Here is a 19,338-nt window from a genome sequence, read left to right as displayed (position 1 = left end):
TGAAAAGTGGACTGTACCTGGAGGGTTTCCACTGATTTTTCCAAAACCTCTGTGTGTGATTCCACCATACTCATCCGTTCTGCGATGTCTGAGCAGATCTTCCCTACTTTCCGTACGGATCCTTGTAAATTTGTTGTGGCTTGCCTTGCTTGTCGATTGTCGGCTTTGACATCATCTTGAAAGGATCTCAAGGATTGTAAAATTAAAGCAAGTGAAGGGCAGGGGGGCCCCCTCTTACTTCGATCCGGTGCTCCTCCTAGGGCAATTGAGAGCTTCCTATCTTCCTCTTGAGTCTCTGGGGACAGTATTGATGAAGTGCAATAGTCCCAACCCATCTCATCGAGTCTCTCTTGTTCTTGAGGAGTATTTCGTCGGGCACTACCCCTGATGTCCTTTTGGATTTTTTCTTGGTTGTAGTGGGCTTTCCTGCTGGGATGCTGTCATCTGAGGCTGAACAACCCTCATACTCCCCGCTATTAGATATATTAATATCTGACAACTCGAATTCTTCCGTGAGGGAAAATAATTTTTCCAATGTTACATCCAGGGGTAACTCACATTGTTCTATAAACCATTTAACCACTGCACTCTGGGGGAGCAATAAGTTGCCATGAATATCTGCAACGTCTGGAATTCCATCTTTGTCAGACAGATTACAGCCTAAGGTAGACTCTTGTTTGACTGTTATATTCTTCGCTGCCCCACCTAGGTTACTAGCCAATTTCTATTCTTGTGAGCCCTCTATCATACCGGTATTTACTACCGTAATCTGTACTGCCCCTAACGGTGAATTATCAGTTAGTGTTTGCTCTGTCTCAGTCTATGGGCCCCCCGTTGCATTTTTTTCCACTTGGCATACGTTCTTTATATCACCTATAGGTAAAAATAGACTTGTGATGGCCGGTTGAGTTTTCCCCAGCTCATAGGGTGTTTTGCTTTTACGGCTGAATTCTTTTGCCGAGGGGTCGTTTTTTTCAGATACAGGTATGGCCTTAACCTGTTTTTCGGATCTGGTAGGACAGGGATCACTTTTCTTATTTTCCATTTTAGAGTCAACTCCGTCTTGCTGTCCCGTAACGGCCGCTGTTACTCGCTTTCCTCTGCCTCGAGTTGCCATTGAAACCGGCAGCTCCTCCGGGAATGCACTGTGTTTCCTCGCCAACCACGATGAGGCGTATGCACCACTGCCTCCCGTGACCGCCGTCAGCAGCAGCCAGGCTAGTCTCTCCCAGTTCCTGAGCACCCACCAGGGATTCCCACAACCACATGCACTGTGTCTACCCCACAGCAAAGCCAGTACAGAGCACGCCAGGGCACCACAGCCGGATGATATACCATCTATTACTGAACTTGTCCTAGGCAGTGAGAGTAGAGGCTATCTTTGGCATCAACTGCATGATAGCTACTATAAAAAAGTCAGGTTCAAAACACGGTATAGTGGGTTTAAAACATGGAGTTCAATAAGAAGAATGCTTGGGTTCGGTAGAATTTCTTTATATACCCCTTTAACCGACAATCAAATTCTTCAGGAGATTTTTAGAGGAGCTTGTATACAAAAATGGAAGAACGCAGGAATTGTCCAGTTAGGCTGTTTCTTCACCCCCATAGGGATACAATCTTTTGAAGAACTAAAAAAAGATTTTAATTTAGATTGGCGGGACTTTTTTGAGTACTTCCAAATTAGAGATTTTTTGTTAAAGAAGGTAGGAGAGAAGGATCAATTTGAGAAAGTCAGAATTGTGGAACAATTACTCCAGGATAAAATAATCACTATTGGGGAAATATATACACTTATTAATGCTGCACTACCAGATGATATGGATAAAGTTTCACATAAGTGGCAGGAGAAAGTAGGAATTTCAAATGAGGAATTTAATTATGCATATGTGATGTCACAAACTATTTTAATGTCCACAAAATCACAAGCACAGTTTTTTAAGACATATTTATTTTGTATTACACCCCTTATAAAATTGTTAAATGGGGGAGCGGTAAGGGAACATTCTGCCCGAGATGCACATTATTTAAAGCAGATAGTATTCATATTTTTGCTGCTTGTGATGAGGTAACAACACTGAAGAAAGATATCGGAAAATTTCTGACTGAAGTGCTGCAAACCGAAATAATTTTGACCAATGATGTCATTTTATTAGTGACTGTGAATCCTAATGATGTAAAAACAGGACATGAATTGATTTTATTGCCATGGCAGTATTAAGAATGTGTATCACATCTGCCTGGCTGGACCCTAATACCCCAACTTTCCAGTAATGCTAGCCAGGATGTTGACAATTCTTAATCTAGAAATGGCTATATATAAACGAAAGGGCAGCAAACTACGTAGAAGAGGGGTGAAGATATGGACTCCCCTGCTTAAATGGAGTCAATCTCAAAGCAACGAGTAGATAGAGGGAGATTATCTTCCCCAGTGAAGCAGTGATGTATAGAATTATTTGTTCAGAGGATGATATTGTAACTGTTATTTTGATCTACAATAGACTTAATCTGTGTTTGATACTCTATGTGAATATGTACTGAATTTGAGTGCATATTCCTGTCTGATCGGGGGAGGTGGAGGGTGGAGGGGGGGCAGAGCCTTTTTTGGGGGGGGGGCTAAATAAATATTGTTTATTAAAAATAAAATATGAAAAACTGTGGTAACCCATTCGAAGATGGGATAGGGTCCTTGTTGGACCTGGCCCTTTTTCCACGGTTGTCCCCAAACTTTTTGTCTTCTTACTCTTATTTTTTCTGACCTGTTTTTGGCTTTACGACTCTGGGAACTTTACCACTGCTAATCAGTGCTAAAGAGCATATGCACTTTGTCTAAATTGTATTGGTGATTGGTTAATCCATGATTGGCATATTTGATTTACTATTAAGTCCCTAGGAAAGTGCATTATGTGTGACCAGGGCCTATAAATCAAGTGCTACTAGTGGGCCTGCAGTATTGCTTGTGCTACTCACACGAGTAGCCCTGCAAAACATGTCTCAGACCTGCCACTTCACTGTCTGTGTGTGCAGCTTTAAACTGCCATTTCGACCTGGCAAGTGAAAACCACTTGCCAGCCCCAAACCTACTGCATATATGTCACCGCTAAGGTAGGCTCATGGCAGCTCCATGGGTAGGGTGCAGTGTATTTAAAATATAGGACATGTACTGGTGTGTTTTACATGTTCTAATAGTGAAATACTGCTAATTTTCTTTTTCACTATTGAAAGGACTATCTCTCCCATAGGGGGATTGCCTTGAAATATCTTTTAAGTGTATCTTCCCACTAGGAGCTGATAGAGATTTAGGGTTTGGGTCTCTGAACTCACAATTTAAAAATACATCTTTTGGTGAAGTTGGATTTTAAATTGCATGTTTTAAAATGCCACTTTTTGAAAGTGGAAAGTTTCTTGCTTAATTATTCCCTGCTTCTGCCTGTCTGTAGAATCCATGTCTGAGTTAGGATGACAGTTGGGCTCTTATGCATTCACTCTAGACAGTCACACAAAGGGAGCTGAGGTGTGCCTTGTATATCCTGATGGGCCATCACCAGGCTGATGGACCTTCCTGAGCTAAAGTGGTTGGAGGAGTTGTCACTGACACCTAATTAGGGCTGGGCCTTCCCACACACAAAGCTGTCTTTACCCACCCTGTAGTGTGTCTGGAGCCAGGTCAGGGAAAGGCAGGGTCTTGTGCACTACACAGACTTTCCTTTGAAGTTTGACTACTTTAAAGGCAGAAAGGGGTATAAGTATCGGACCTCGGACACTTCCATATGAGAACGCTTTTGGACTAAGGACATTCTGCGAGGACGAAGAGCTGGATGCTATATGAGGGACTGACACTCTGCCTGTTGCCTTGTTGGGCTGGCCAGCTTATTGCTGCTTCTGTCCTGGGAGTGAAAGAACTGGACTTTGCTTTCTGAATACTGCTTCCAAGGTTCTCCAAGGGCTTGTGCATGCTTGCCTCCTGTTAAGAAGTCTCAGGGACATCCAGCACTACCTGGGCTCTCCTGCTAAGAGCTCTGAATTCCCATGTGGAACCAAATCCAGTTCCTGGGACCTTGGAAGTGCAAACTGGTAAGAAAATCCAGGCTTCAACTCTCTGTGTCCGGTTTCTCGATGCAGCATCACTGTGTGGCTGAAAAATCGATGCATCATTGTCTGTGCAGCCGAAGAATCGAAACATTTCCTGATTCGTGGCTGTAAAATTAACGCAGCGCCTGCTTTGCCGCATCAGCACAGTGCGTCTGGATTTTCAACCCATCGATCTTATGGACCACTGCCTGCTCTTAAAAAATGAAAAGAACACTTTCCATTCATTTGTTTTAAACGCATCACATTTTCCTTCAATGAAAATGTGCTGCATTTGAAAAAAATGATTGCTTTATTTAAAAGCAATCACAGACATGGTGGTCTACTGACCCCAGCAGACCACTATCCCTGTGATGGTTGCGATTCCTAATGGGTCACAAATTGCGGCCTACCTCATTAATATTCATGAGGAAGGCATATTTGCGACCTATTTGGAATTGCTATTGAAAACTGTTCGTTTTCTCACTGTACGAATTGCGATTTCCTAATTGCGATTCGCTAAGAATCGCAATTAGAAAATCATGATTCTGAAGTTTTGTACATGTGGCCCTTAGTTCCATTTGGATATTCGGTTTGGTTTGTGTAACTATGTATATCCATTACATTGTGGACTTTTTTATGGAGGTCATACTGTGCTTTGTTGCAGATTAGCCACCGTACCGATAATGTTGCTTTTCTTTTATCCCCTACACTGATTGCTAATGTATAATTGCCAGTATTCAGACTATAAATCCCAATAAAAAAAAATTATTTTTAAAAAACTGGAAGACAACAAAACATATATATCTACACTTAGAGACATAATATCTACATTAACAGACAAAAAAACTGCATTGCAATATAACTGATTCGTCTGATCCAGTATTCCACATCCACCTTATATGATAACATGACCACACTCTATGAATACCGCATGCACAAGAATGGGCACAGCAAACAGTGAGTAGCAGCATGTTGCTGCTCATTTAGAATTCTGGGGCAGATTTACAATCCCATTGCGCCGCCGATGCATCATGTTGCGTGACGCACGGGTGACGCAGCCTGCTATGTGATATTTACAAGAACAGGTAAAGTCACCCTGCGTGACTTAATCTGTGCTTGTAAATATCGGCTCTGTTCATGCAGCACTTTGCGTGTTAGGGGCGTGACATGGGTGTTGCTGTGGGTGTTCCTACGCAACACCCATGTCCACTGAAGTATTTCCAGATTTACGAGAAATTGAAATCTGGAAATACATCAGAAAGCTATGCCACCCTAGGGATGGCAAAGCGAGGTGCAACGAGTAGAAATGTTTTGATTTCTCCTCGTTTTTTTCCTCTTTCAATGCGTGCTGCATTCTACAGCACACATTGGAAGAGGAAATCACCTCAATTGATGGTCTTTGTGCAGGAAGGTCCCCCTTCTGCACAAAAACAATCTTCCCACGATGCAGACATCCTTGCACCATGGTGCAAGGGTGCCTGCTCCAGCGCATGGCAGCAGTTTGTGCGCCAGCACTGGGGGAAGGACAGAGATTAAACATATTGTTGTAAATATGTTGTATCCCTGTGCTTCGCGCTGTGTTCGTTTCTTGTTGATCTGCCCCTCTATTTTTAAAACTGAGTGGTAAACCTCTTACAACAATGGGTCTTACCCAAATTATAGCTAGTGGGGCCCATATAGGATAAAGGGACGTGGCACTCTTTTCAGTTTGATGGCCTGTTGTATCAGGAGGCAAGCATTATTGTTTTAGCCACGAGGTCCGACATATCTGTAGCTCAACGTCACTGACAGTGTTTACTAAGCATTATGGGACTTATTTACAAGCCGCTTGCGCTACAGGCATGTCACTTTTTCCTGTATTAAGAATGATGCATGGGCGGCGCAAGGGGTTTGGAAATATGCCCCTATAGGTAGGTGTACCTGCAGTCATGATTGCCCCGGTTGTCTGCTTCCAAATTGTGTTGCGATAGCTGAGAGCGGCCTTTTTAAACTGGGATGAGGTGTGGGCAGCCAATTATGTGCCATCTTTGAATGTTTAAGATAGTTTTACCACCAGTGTGGGGGGGGGGGAGCTTATAAAATAAATCATATGGTGACCCCATTCATGCTTTATTTATTTTGATTTAATGCCAAAACTCGATTTTGCATTTAACTGTAATGTGCATCATCTCTCTTGTGACACAATTGCATTTCATAGGTTTGTTGGTTAGATGCCATCTTGGAATGGCTCCTGGGGCGGCATCTTTGAATCGTCAATAGTATTTTCTGTACTGGTATAGAGACACATAGAGGTTTGTTTTAACCATCAGTATAGTTGATTGATTTTGCCTCTTGGTCTCTATAATTTAGGTCATGTTCAGGAGGGGGTACTCCTAGTGAAGTCTGTGGATTTTTCTTTTTAGCGACTAGTTTAGTCAGGCCTGGGATTGTTGTGTCAGCTATTTTCGCCCACTCCTATAATAGATGATATATACGTTTCGGATCACATCAAGGGATGGTTGCGATTGGTTCCAGATGTTATTCCATAGAAAATGTATGGAATGACCTATACTTAGACAGAGGATCTTTCTCTTGCTTACTTTTGTTTGAAGAGCTATGAGCTCATGGGACACTTGCCGTTTTTGTATCTAGATATTATTATCTATGTGAAAAAAGTGGTTAAGATAGCCTCTTCCTTCCATTACTGACACCATGGGATTTCATCTTTCAAACTTGTGATGGATGTATGCAGCATAACGATCCACTATTGCTCTTTTTGGAGGAGTAGTGCTTTTATATTCTGATTTCCAGGTGTTGTCTCTAGAACTGTCCATCTCAGGTCGTTAGGTGTGCAGTATTTTTCCAGGAAATGTACAGTGAGCTTAGTGGTATTACGTTTGCATCGAATGGTGCTCCTGTGTTCACTGATGCATACTTTTACTAGTCTAGTGGTCATTCCAGCATAACCTATCCACATAGGCATGAGATCAAATAGATGCAGTTTGGGGAATTGCAATTTGTGTTTCCAACTCACTCCATGGTTTGTTGAGGCCCAAATACATGTGCTTGTTTAGTGAGGTGACATATTTTGCAGTTCTGACATGGGAAATTCCCATTGATAATTTTGGAACACCAAGTTCCGATCACAGATCCAGAATATTTCATGGTTCGGGGCCTATTATGAGCTAACAGGCCCCTTTAATTCTGTGATCTTTTGAAAGGGAATAGTGGTCATCTTTCCTGTGTTGAGTGTTTTCCAATTTCTAGTGATGATTTTCTTGACATCATTTGAGATTGGCATGTATGTTGTGACACAGGTTCATCTTTTTTGGGGTGGAAAACTCGGGATCTTCAATAGAGATTCACAATTGTTGTTTCTCGCTCTTATTTTCGACCTCTGCATGACTTTTTTGGGGCATTCTCTCACTCGAAATGTGACTGCCTGAACGTCTGCATATTCAATCAATCAATCAATCAATCAATCAAAGCATTTATATATAGCGCACTACTCACCCGGAGGGTCTCAAGGCGCTAGGGGAGGGGGGGTCCGCTACTGCTCGAATAGCCAGGTCTTGAGCTGCTTCCTGAAGGCAAGGTGGTCCTGGGTCAGGTGGAGGTGGGTCGGGAGGGAGTTCAAAGTCTTGGCGGCCAGGTAGGAGAAGGACCTTCCTCCTGTGGTGGCTCTTCGGATGCGGGGGACGGCGGTGAGGGCGTGGCCGGTCGATCAAAGCAGGCGTGTGGGGGCGTAGAAGTTGAGGCGGCTGTTGAGGTATCCTGGGCCTTGGTTGTGTAGGGCTTTGTGTGCATGGGTGAGGAGACGGAAGGTGATTCTCTTGTTGACCGGGAGCCAGTGCAGATCTCTCAGGTGTCCGGAGATGTGGCTGCGACGGGGGATGTCCAGGATGAGTCGTGCTGAGGCGTTCTGAATCCGCTGGAGTCTCTTCTGGAGTTTGGCGGTGGTTCCGGCGTAGAGGGAGTTGCCATAGTCCAGACGGCTGGTGACGAGGGCCTGGGTGACCGTCTTCCTGGTCTCGGTGGGGATCGACCGGAAGATCTTACGTAGCATGTGCAGGATGTTGAAGCACGACGAGGAGACGGCGTTGACTTGTCTGGTCATGGAGAGGGAGGAGTCCAGGATGATGCCCAGGTTGCGTGCGTGGTCTGTTGGTTTGGGTGCGCTGCCCAGGGCGGGGGGCCACCAGCAGTCGTCCCAGGTGGAGGGTGAGGATCCCAGGATGAGGACTTCCGTCTTGTCTGAGTTCAGTTTCAGGCGGCTGTTCATCATCCACTTGGCTACGTCTGACATCCCTTCGTGTAGGTTGGCTCTGGCGGTGTCGTTGGTGAGGGAGAGGATCAGCTGGGTGTCGTCGGCGTAGGAGATGATGTTGAGGTTGTGTTGGCATGCGATGTCTGCGAGGGGGCTCATGTAGACGTTGAAGAGGGTTGGGCTGAGCGAGGAGCCTTGAGGAACGCCGCAGATGACTTCGGTGGCTTCTGATCTGAACGGGGGGAGGTGGACTCTCTGTGTCCTTCCGGCGAGGAACGAGATGATCCATTCCAGTGCCTTCTCCTGGATTCCGACGTTGCTGAGGCGCCGCACTAGGGTACGGTGGCAGACAGTGTCGAAGGCCGCGGAGAGGTCTAGGAGGATGAGGGCCGCTGTTTCTCCGTTGTCGAGCAGGGCTCGGATGTCATCGGTGGCTGCGATCAGGGCAGTCTCGGTGCTGTGGTTGGCCCGGAAGCCAGACTGCGAGAGGTCGAGGGATCCGTTCGTCGCGAGGAAGGCGGCCAGCTGCTTGTTGACGGTCTTCTCGATGACTTTTGCAGGAAACGGGAGCAGCGAGATGGGGCGGTAGTTCTTGAGGTCGGTGGGGTCGGCTGATGGCTTCTTTAGTAGAGCGCTGAGTTCGGCATGCTTCCAGCTCTCCGGGAAGGTAGCGGTGTCGAACGAAGGAGGTGTTGATGATGTCCCGCAGGTGGGGTGCGATGACAGCGTCGGCCTTGTTGAAGACGTGGTGAGGGCAGAGGTCGGTTGGAGATCCGGAGTGGATGGAGTTCATCGTGCGGATGGTGTCTTCGGTGCTGATCGGGGTCCAGGCGCGGAGGGTGGTGGTGGGGGGCGGTGGTTCAGTCATGGTGTGCGTCGGTTGAGTGCTGAAGCTGTTGTGTATGTCCGCGATCTTGTTGTGGAAGTAGGAGGCGAGGGAGTTGCAGGGGTCTTGCGAAGGGGTGATGTCGTTGTTTCCGGCGTTGGGGTTGGAGAGCTCTTTAACGATGTTGAAGAGTTCCTTGCTGTTGTGTGCGTTGTTGTCCAGTCGTTCCTTGAATGCGGTTTTCTTGGTGGCGTGGATCAGTTGGTGGTGTTTTCGGGTGGCGAGCTTGAGGGCAGTCATGTTGCTCGGTGTTGGGTCTCTGCGCCAGGCTTTCTCGAATGCTCGGCAGTTCTTTTTGGAGCTCTTGAGTTCGTCGGTGAACCATGGGGCTATTCGTTGCAGTCTGTGACATTTCTAAAATTCCTAGGAAGTTGGAGAAGTTGCCTGTAGGGGAGGATTTCCCAGAGGGCCTGTGGATAATGACTATGAAACTATAGGAGGCTGTTGTGATCTGTAGATTTCTGGTGGGTCTTCGTAGCCATTCTTCTGTTTTAAGTGCGGATTTCTAAATCAAGGAACATCTTCCGATACAAGGGATGTAAATATGAGATAAGGGTCTAAGCCATTAATCCACACCAGATTACCCGAATGTCACCTATGTACCTTCACCTATATGGTCTTTGTAGGGAATGTCATCTGCATATATGAACTTAGTTTCAAAGTGGTGCATGTACAGGCAAGCCAGACTGGGAACAAAGGTACTCCCTATGGATGTACCTTGTATTTCGATGTATAGGGTGTCTTCATACTTGAAGAATTTTCTTTTTAAAGCCAGTGAAGCACAGGACATTACCTTTACTCCACCAAGATTGTCACACAGTGCACTTTACTACAAAATTCTCTCAAATTTGCAGTGGCGTAGCTAGGCTGGGTGGTCCCCCCCGGGCGTCACTTTTTTGGGGCCGGCAGGAACCCACGAGTGCAAGGTAAGTTTTGCTGTTTCTTTAATCTCTCTTGTTGTACACATCCCTCGTCCCCCGCTCGGTGTGGTTTTTAGCCCGCACACTCCCACTCCCCCCTTACCGGCACTGGGCGGCAAAGTAAAGGAATCGCCCCAGGTGTCTAAAGCCCTAGCTACGCCACTGCAAAGAAGCAGCAATTTGTGACAAGGCATAGCCTGATTCTTGACCTCTATCTTTGAACGCGCAGCCAATGTGACAAGCTAAAACCAAAATTTAAAGGTATCTTGATTGCTCGTTCACCTTCTGAACACCAGCATGGTTATTTTGAAGGTGCTGCACCACCCCTGCTTCCAGCACCTATTTCAGACGGCTTTGCATTCAGAAGTCCCTTTTCTCTTTCATTGATTATTTGCTTTAAAAGCTACCCACGGTGTAACTTAGCATCTGATTATTGATCATTTACTATACCTAGGACTTTGATACTGTTGTTTTTCTTTCCTCAGATACCATACGTTGTTGCGTTATGTATGGGACTTTGTAAAGCACTGAATTCAACACCAAGGTGGTCTCCTGGTTCTAGAAAAAGAGACCAGAGACAAATTAAATTAGATCACTGAAGTAGGACAGTAGAAGCAAAGAGGTAGGCCTAGTACCAGGACTGCTGAAAATGTAGCATTTCAGCTTGCTTTTGAAATTTTGAACATGAGCGTGGTCTCATTTCCTACTAAGGAATGTGAAATGGGACTCCTCTCTATGATGGCGTATACCGAGGTAGATGGACCTAACCAATTTCACAAGCTTGTATTTGGGGACAGCAAGGGTATATTTTTTTATTGAGAGAGCATTGTGTACTATGCCGTGAGTTTTATTCTCAAGTTGGTTGTCTATGTGATGATAAGCTGACAGGTGTAATGTGTTCTTGGGAGCTCAGTGTGAGCAATGCGTGTGCAGCCACATTTTACAGATGCAGGTTCTATGTGGTGCCTAGGTAAACACTGTTGGCATGGTCCAGACTGGGCATTACAGTTGCCAGGACGGCTTGAATTCTCTGGAGTAGTTGAAACTTTTTTTTCGGGCAAAGAAAGTGCTAGAGATTGTGGTTTCTAGTGGGCAGAGGTAGGGACCCTTCCTTCTAGTCAGGGTTAGGGAATTACACTTCTAAAATAACCCCTGCTCACCCCCTTGGTAGCTTGTGATGAGTAGTCAGGCTTATCTCAGAGGTAATGTGTAAAACATTTGCACATAACACACAGTAATACAGTGAAAACACTACAAAAGGACAACACACCAGTTAAAAATAGCCAATATTTATCTGTGTAAAACAAGACCAAAACAATTACAAAAATCTATCATACAGTAATCAAAATACGACTATTGCAAAAATAGACTTAAATTACAGTTCCTTGAAGTCGATAGCTTCGTCCAGGGCTAGCACAGCTTCGTGAACAAACAAATTCAACAGTTCCGGCCGACTGCATTATCGCGGGCTAGCTATGGTGTCGGGATGACCTGCAAACAGTACCTTGGAAATGCAGGGTGTCGTGGACCTTGCGATGAGCTCCGAAGAGGTGGCGTTGGCAGGCGTCGGTCCCGGAGGTCAGTTCAGGAGTCCTTGGGCCCTTGAAGTCACACCCATTGCAGGTCGAACTCCGTGAAGTTGAAGTCAGGAGCGCCAGCATCAGCAGGCATCTGGGCTGCGGTGCGCCGTGGAATGGTGCAGCATGCGGCACCCTCAGGTCACGGTGCAGGCAGCAGCTTGGTGATGATATCCAGCATCGTTGGTGAGACCAGGGCTGCAGTATGAAATGGGGCGGTGCTGACAAGCCACGGTGCAAGCAGCAGCATTGTCGGTGTTGAAGCGCTGTCAAAAAATAGACGATCTGGAGTTGATGGCACCAGAGTCGGTAGGCCAAGGCTGCGGTGTGGGACAGGGTGGAGTGTCTAGTAACTTACGAGTGGTGCCCCAGGCCACGGTGCAGGCAGCAGCGTCAATGTCAGCATTGAGTAGTGACATCAGGGATACCAAGGCGCCGATGTGAAAGGAGGTGGTGCAAAGTGCGGTGCCCTCAGATCACGGTGAAAAGCAGTGGCTCGGTGGCGGCCTCAGTGAGACCAGGGTTGCGGTGTGAAGTGGGGTGGTGCTCTCTGAAGTGCAACAGGCCACGGAGCCTGCTGTGGCGTCGGTGATGGCATCAGGTTGCTTTTTCTTCTGTTGCAGCACAAAACATACAGTTCCCAGTGCTGGTAGCAGATGATCTTGAAGTCTTTGCTGTTCCTGAGACTGCTTGAACACAGGGAAAGCTCTACCCCAAGCCCTTGGAGAACCTCAGGAAAATAAGTTGCAGAAAGTACACTCCAGCCATTTCACTGCCCAAGACAGAAGCAGAAACTGCAGACCAACACATCAAGGCACAAGGCAAAGGGGTAGTTCCCCCTGACAGCTACTCCAGCTCTTCTTCTTGGCAGGTTCCTTAGTCCAAAAGAGTTTTAAAGGACTGGGGTCAGGGCTCCAATATTTAAAATACTTTTCTCTTTGAGGTTGTAAGGCAGAAAGTCTCTAAGTTCAGTAAAAAAACAGTTCTGTCCTCTCAGCATCACTACAGAAGGTGGAGACAGCATTCTACAGAGCAGACACAGCCTCAACCCCCCTTGAGACTGTTTAGTGTGAATGCACATCAACAGCTCCTGTCACTCCAAAACCAGACGGCAAATACACAAACAGGCTGAGGCACACAGGATGGCTAAGTAAGAAAATACTCACTTTCTAAAGTGGCATTTTCAAACACACTTTTAAAACCACCTTTACTAAAACATGGGTTATTAACTTCTGAGTTCAGGAAGCCTAAACTCAATTTCTCTATCTTGTCCCACTAGAAAGTTACACTTGTAAGATGTTACAAGGTGGCTCTCATGTTAAACTATGGGACAGACAGCCTTTCAATAGTGAAAAACGACATGCACAATATTTCACTATCAGGGCATGTAAAACACACTACCACATGTCCTACCTTTCACATACACTGTGCCCTGCCCTTGGGGCTGTCAAACCTTCACTCACCTGAAGTCCGGGGTGTCACCTTGAGAGACGTGAAGATTTTTCTCGGCTGCCCCCAAGAGCTTACCTTCAGCAAACCAACGTTAAGTTGCGGCTTACTGAATGCAAACGCTTAAGGGAAGGGGGAAGTGGACAAAATAATAAATAGAGAGAGAGAAACACGCCACTCTTCTACTACGCTGTGAGGGTTTAGTCGCCTCTGGTGATCTCTTTTCTCTAGACAGCAAGACACAAATAAACATTTATGAGTGTTCGGAGTTTTTAAAAAATAAATTGCTTAGTTTGCCAATACTAATCAGCTAAAATTACATTCATTTACCTCTTAATTCTGGTCTTACAGCTGCCAGAATGTCACTTGGTTAATATGCAGACTTTTCTATATGTTGAAGAACACTGTTCTCTGTAACATAAGCAAACACACTTTACCTTAACTCTAACATCTCTGAAAATATATATATATATATATATATGTATTCCTAAACTCTGATTACCGAGATGAGAAAAACTGTTAAACACAAATTGTCTTTGTTTTTTCTGTTTCCTTAAAGTCTTTTTATGTCCTCTTTCAGGTCTTTTAAAAGAAGTTCTTGCCTGGCTGAGGAAGGAGTTTGCAAAGATAAGTATTGTTCTTTCTCTGCACGTTGATATAGAGAAATAATGAGAACTTACTTGGTCTTCGTGTATTTGCGCAAAACACTAACTCACTGTCTCTTTTCTTCTTTTCCAGGACGTGGCTCCTTTCAGAACCGAAGCTGGATTGCTGTATGCTGGGTTTCCTGTTTGCTGCCGAGGGGGAAGACATACGAAAGAGGACCGGAACTTGACTCCTGGATCCGGAAGCAGGAAGAAGCCGAATGAAGGCGATCCAAGAATGGGAGCTCCAGATGAAGACGAGATGACTTCGGACTTCAGGTAAGCGGGTAGCATAGGACGAGCGCAAGCAGCGTTTCAAGCTTGCAGTGGGTTTAAATAGTTTCTAAACTGGGTGGGGTTCCTGGCACACAGTGTACACGTGCCGTAAGTTTACCGGAGCATGCACCAAGGGTTTCACGTGTAAGTTTAAAATAAAGCGGATGCACATGTTTAATCCAAGCCCCGTGTCAACTGCCTAAAGGTAACGTGACGTTTAACTGCAGTTCAACCATGAGCAGCTACACGTGCATAATTACGAAACGGAGCAGAAACAATGTCATTTGGCAATAATAGTCAATCATGTGCAGCACCACGTGTATGCATTACAAAACGGAATAGAAACAATGTCATTTTGGTAATTTACAAATACAAAGGCCTACCAATGAATCAAATAAGATTTCAGGATGGCGATTCAAGCCCCCATTATTGCAAAGCAATAGAAATAAAAGCAACAAAGGCAGATACAACAAAAATGTAAAGAGATACAATTATAACTCAGCATTTACATGAGATTAAGCATGATCCTGACGGCAGACCCTAACAGGGGCTACCCTGGGCCTACCTGAGGGGTGCTTACATGGAGGAAAATGGAAGGTTATGGCCTGGAAAGTGGGTGCACTTTCCAGGTCCTTATGACAGTTAAAACTGCATGCAGACACTGCAGTTGCAGGTCTGAGACACATTTGAAAGGCTACCTGTGTGGGTGGCACAACCAGTGCTGTAGGCCCACTAATAGCATTTGATTTATAGGCCATGGGCACACCTGTGCACATTACTAGGGAGTTAGTAGTAAATCAAATAAGCCAATCTTGGAGACACCAATCCATATCACAATTTACTCTAGGAGCACTTGCACCTTAGCACTAAATTAAAAATTGTGCAAAGATACTAAACCAGCAATAATGAAGACCAGTATACCATAAAAACAGGAGGTCAGCCGGCAAAAAGATAGGGGAAACACGCCAACAGAAGCCAGGTCTAACAGAAAGTAATAGAAGCCTGCGCCCAAGCGATTTGATTTCTCATTGTCTACTTCTGTTAAGAGAATCCAGCTACCTCTTCATTGTGAGTTCATTCAAAAACCAAGATTTTCCACTTTTGAGATAGCCCAGTAGAACTGCTAGAAATTTAGGCCATATTTCTTGGGCCAGCTATTTGCTGGGCTCCTACTGACATGACCTCACTTTAATAGGGTTGAGTTTTAGCTGAGTAAGACAATCTCCCATTGGTGGCAGTTGCTAATGAGAACTAAACAATCCTGTTGAGAGTCATCAGCATGACTGCACGATGTGCAGAAGCTTTATTAGTGGTACAGATAAATAGTGATGATAAAGTTGTTTCTGGAGGAGTCACACAATCCAATATCTTCCACTTGGAGAAATAGCTGAAATGTTTCACAGATTGTGCTCTCCGTTGAAGAAAGTAATCCATCCAGATTGGTTTACATTCCAGTAGTCTGAATCCAGAGTCTTTTTTGCATGGCCTGATGACAGAAGTGTCAAAGGCAGCTGTGCATCTGTAGGAAATTGATGCTATTATTCATTTTAGACCTACACTATTAAAATATTTAATTATATTTGCAATTGTTGTGCTTCATTCCATTGTACGTGTTCAGGCCATCTTCAGAACAAATTTCAGGACAAAATGAGACCTTGCATGAAAAACACATATATTGATTCAATATATTACATGTGATGGATGCAGAACGTGAACTCAATGTAAGCAAATGATGACGTAGCATAACTAATTTCAGCCTATATGCTGTCAGATTCGGGGAAGTGTATGGTACCTGCTTGATGCTGAATATAGGAGCTGACATCATCTTCCTTGGGACTCCCAGCTTTTTTCTACTGAGGAGAAAGAGTCTTACATTTTGTCTACTCTCTAGGCCTCAGTTTTTTTTTGTGGTGCAGTGGGCCCTGCTGCACTTGGAATTCCTAGACATTCTCCAGTAGTGTCATCCAATGTCCCCGCAGTATGACGGCAGACCTTTAATGCCTCAGAAGACCTCTGTGATTATGTTGATACCTGTCTGGCTTTTTATGGAGGTCTCCTCTTCAGCGGGGTTGGTAACATTTACCTCCAGCCTTAGGAAATTGGCAATTCTGGGTCCTCTTTCTTCTTAGAGGCCCAGTTAAAAGACAGAATTACTCCATTTGAAAGGAGCTTTAGGCAGTTCTGTTGATGTTGTGAATTGGATTACCTCAAGGCTCATTCTCAGGGTCCCCCTTTTCTCTATTCAGAGGATGCGCTGCCTGCAATGGGGGTTAAATGCCTAGGCTATGAGCATCTTGTGCTTCCTTCTGTGACATCCGGGTGATGTCTGTAGGAGACGATCAACCTGCGAGTCAGTGATTGCTAGAGGGAATCCTTCCAGAGGAGGTGTGCAGTGAAGGGATAAGTGCATGTGATGTTCGCACTTCTGATCAGTGCCCTAAGCCTTCTCTATTTGCTGTGTGTAGTTGGGTTTAGGGTGGAACCTCGATGAGTTATGAGATTTTGCTTCATCTGACAGATGAAGTAGAATTTAGACCCACAAGAGGCATGGTGGTTTTCTTGGGCAGATGTCAAGGGATTTCTTTGTTGTCATCAGTAGGGCTGTTTTGTAGGCTGCTCCCTTGACTTTTGTGTCCCCCTACATGTTGAATGTGAATGTGATGAAGAAGTTTTAGCTTCTGTACCACATGCATAAGCAATAATTTGTGTGTCAATCAACATGCATAGGGATGCACCATTCTAGAAGGTGCCAAAGCAGAACTGGCCTCTTAAGTAAGTCACTGAGAAGGGGGAAGGGAGGACAAGGAGCTAGATATAGGTCCAGTGGCTTGTGGTCCCGAATCATAGATAATCACTAAGGAGAGTCACTGTTCCTGAGATAAGAATTAGAAGAAGGGGGAGTTGTTTTGGAAAAGTGGAGCGGAGTCGAAGAGACTTTTACTTGATGCCCTCACACACCCGAAGGATGTCATGCTTCATTATGGGGCGATGCCCCTCGTCGGGCCGGCGCTGCAGTGCCCTACGGGTCCCCCGAAGGGTCACTTTATCGGAGATCTTTTATGGAGCTAGCTGTACGGTGTGTGCAGGTTTGTGTGTAATGTTAAGTGATGCGTGAAATTGTAAAAATGACTAGAGGGTATCTGAGGTAGACTAATTTAATTAGGGGGATCCCTCTGTCATAGTTATAAGGTTATGTGCCGTCACCATAGTTTCGTCGGAGGGCACAGAATCTTGCACCTACCCGACCTCTCACCATCTTGATGGCAATCTCCCTCTTGCTATGACTTATGGAGCACCCTGCCTAATTTTGAATAGATAGGACCACTGTTTGGGTCCATTGAGTGCCACTTTTTTCCAATAAGGCCACCTCACACTCCCTCTTACTTGCCACTTCCCTACGGTCCTGAAGAAGCGCGTAGGCTCTCCTCCTGAGACCACACTATAGCGTGAAACATGTTGACCGTATCCCCTTTTTAAACAAAACACCGCACCTGGCTAGCTACTGAGGGTCATAAGTACTCTTGTGCAGCACATAACCTTTTAACTATGACAGGGGGATTCCCCTAATTAAATGAGTCTACCTGAGATACCCTCAAGTCATTTTTACATTTACACATATCACTTAACATTGCACACAGACCCGCACACACCTTACGGATAGTTCTATAAAAGATCTCCAATAAAGTGACCCTTCGGGGGACCCGTAGGGCACGGCAGTACCTGTCCAACGAGGAGCATCGCCCCATGATGAAGCATGACATCCTTTGAGGTGTGTGAGGGCATCAAGTAAAAGTATCTCCGAATCCTCTCCACTTTTCCAAAACAACTCCCTCTTCTTCTAATTCTTATCTCAGGACAGTGACTCTTCTTAGTGACTCTTAAGTAAGTCCTCACATAGAATGGGGTCGGGAATGAGGTAGGAAGATGAGAAGGAAATGCCTAGATTACTTCCCTATAATCACGTCCTCTCTTCTGCCTCCGAGGCCTCATTTCTTCCACCCCTTTCTTCTTGGTCTGCAACATTAGTATGACCTAGGCAGGGTTCTCCAAAGGGAGGGTTCTCCAAAGCCTGTCGTGGAAGGCCTGATCCATGCCAGATTTTTAGCATATCCCCATTTAGATAAATGTAGTTATCTGTAGTTAAGCTGGCTGTCAGACTTCTTGTCTAATCGTACTCAGGCAGTATCATTGGGCTCTTTTACCTCTGCTCCCTCACAGGTTACCAGGGGTGTCCCTCAGGGCTCATGTCTGAGCCCTACTCTGTTTAACATCTATGTGACACCTCTGGCTAAACTGATGAGGGACTTGGGGTTTAATCCCATTTCTTACGCAGATGACACCCAACTCCTCCTCACCTTCGACAAAGCTAGACCAGACATTCAAACCATCTTTTCTCAGGGCATGATGGCTATTGCCTCCTGGATGAAAACTAACTATCTCCAGTTAAACTCTGAGAAATCTGAGATCTTGTTGTTCGGGGGTGCTGACATCTGTTGGTCGCCTAGCTGGTGGCCGGAGGAGTTGGGTAAAGCTCCTGCTCCTAAAGAGGTAGTTAAAAACTTGGGCATCAAGCTCGATAAGAAACTCACTCTTCAGACCCATGTTAACACCATTGTTGGTTCCTGTTACCACATTTTAAGTCTACTCAGAAGAGTGTTTCCGTTGCTCCCTCTTTTCACCAGAAAGACTTTAATTCAGGCGCTGCTCATGAGCAAGATTGACTATTGCAATGCTCTTCTCCTTTCTGCTCATGTAGCTTCATTGGATAAATTGCAGGCTATTCAAAATGCGGCTGCCCGTTTGGTAACAGACTCACCTGCCAGGACCCCCTCTCTGCCTTTGCTGCATGAACTGCATTGGCTGCCTATCAAAAAAAGAGTGCAGTTTAAAACAGGCTGCATGATTTTTAAGGCTCTAAATGAGCTTAGCCCTCTCTATCTTGCCAAGAAATTGAAAGCATATATTCCCTCTTGCTCACTTAGATCAGGATCAAAAAAGTTTCTTCTTGTTCCTAGAATAAATAAAGCCCGTGCTGGTGGGAGGGCCTTTTCCTATCTGGCTCCTATGTTCTGGAACAGTCTTCCCCAACATCTTCGTATGGAAATGTCCCTCCTCCAATTTAGGAAGCTGTTGAAGACACATCTTTTCTAATGTCTAGCTAGACTTCTGTTGCAAGCGCAGAGATACCCCTCGGGGTGATTCAGCGCTATATAAAATCATAAAATCAAATCAAATCAAATCTTAAACATCTGGCATGTATCTGGTCCTCCAG

The sequence above is a fragment of the Triturus cristatus genome, chromosome 6 (genome assembly GCF_964204655.1).
Source record: "Triturus cristatus chromosome 6, aTriCri1.1, whole genome shotgun sequence".
In the NCBI taxonomy this organism is placed as follows: Eukaryota; Metazoa; Chordata; class Amphibia; order Caudata; family Salamandridae; genus Triturus; species Triturus cristatus.
The sequence above is the reverse complement of the archived record's forward strand: the minus strand, read 5'-3'. Positions refer to the sequence as shown.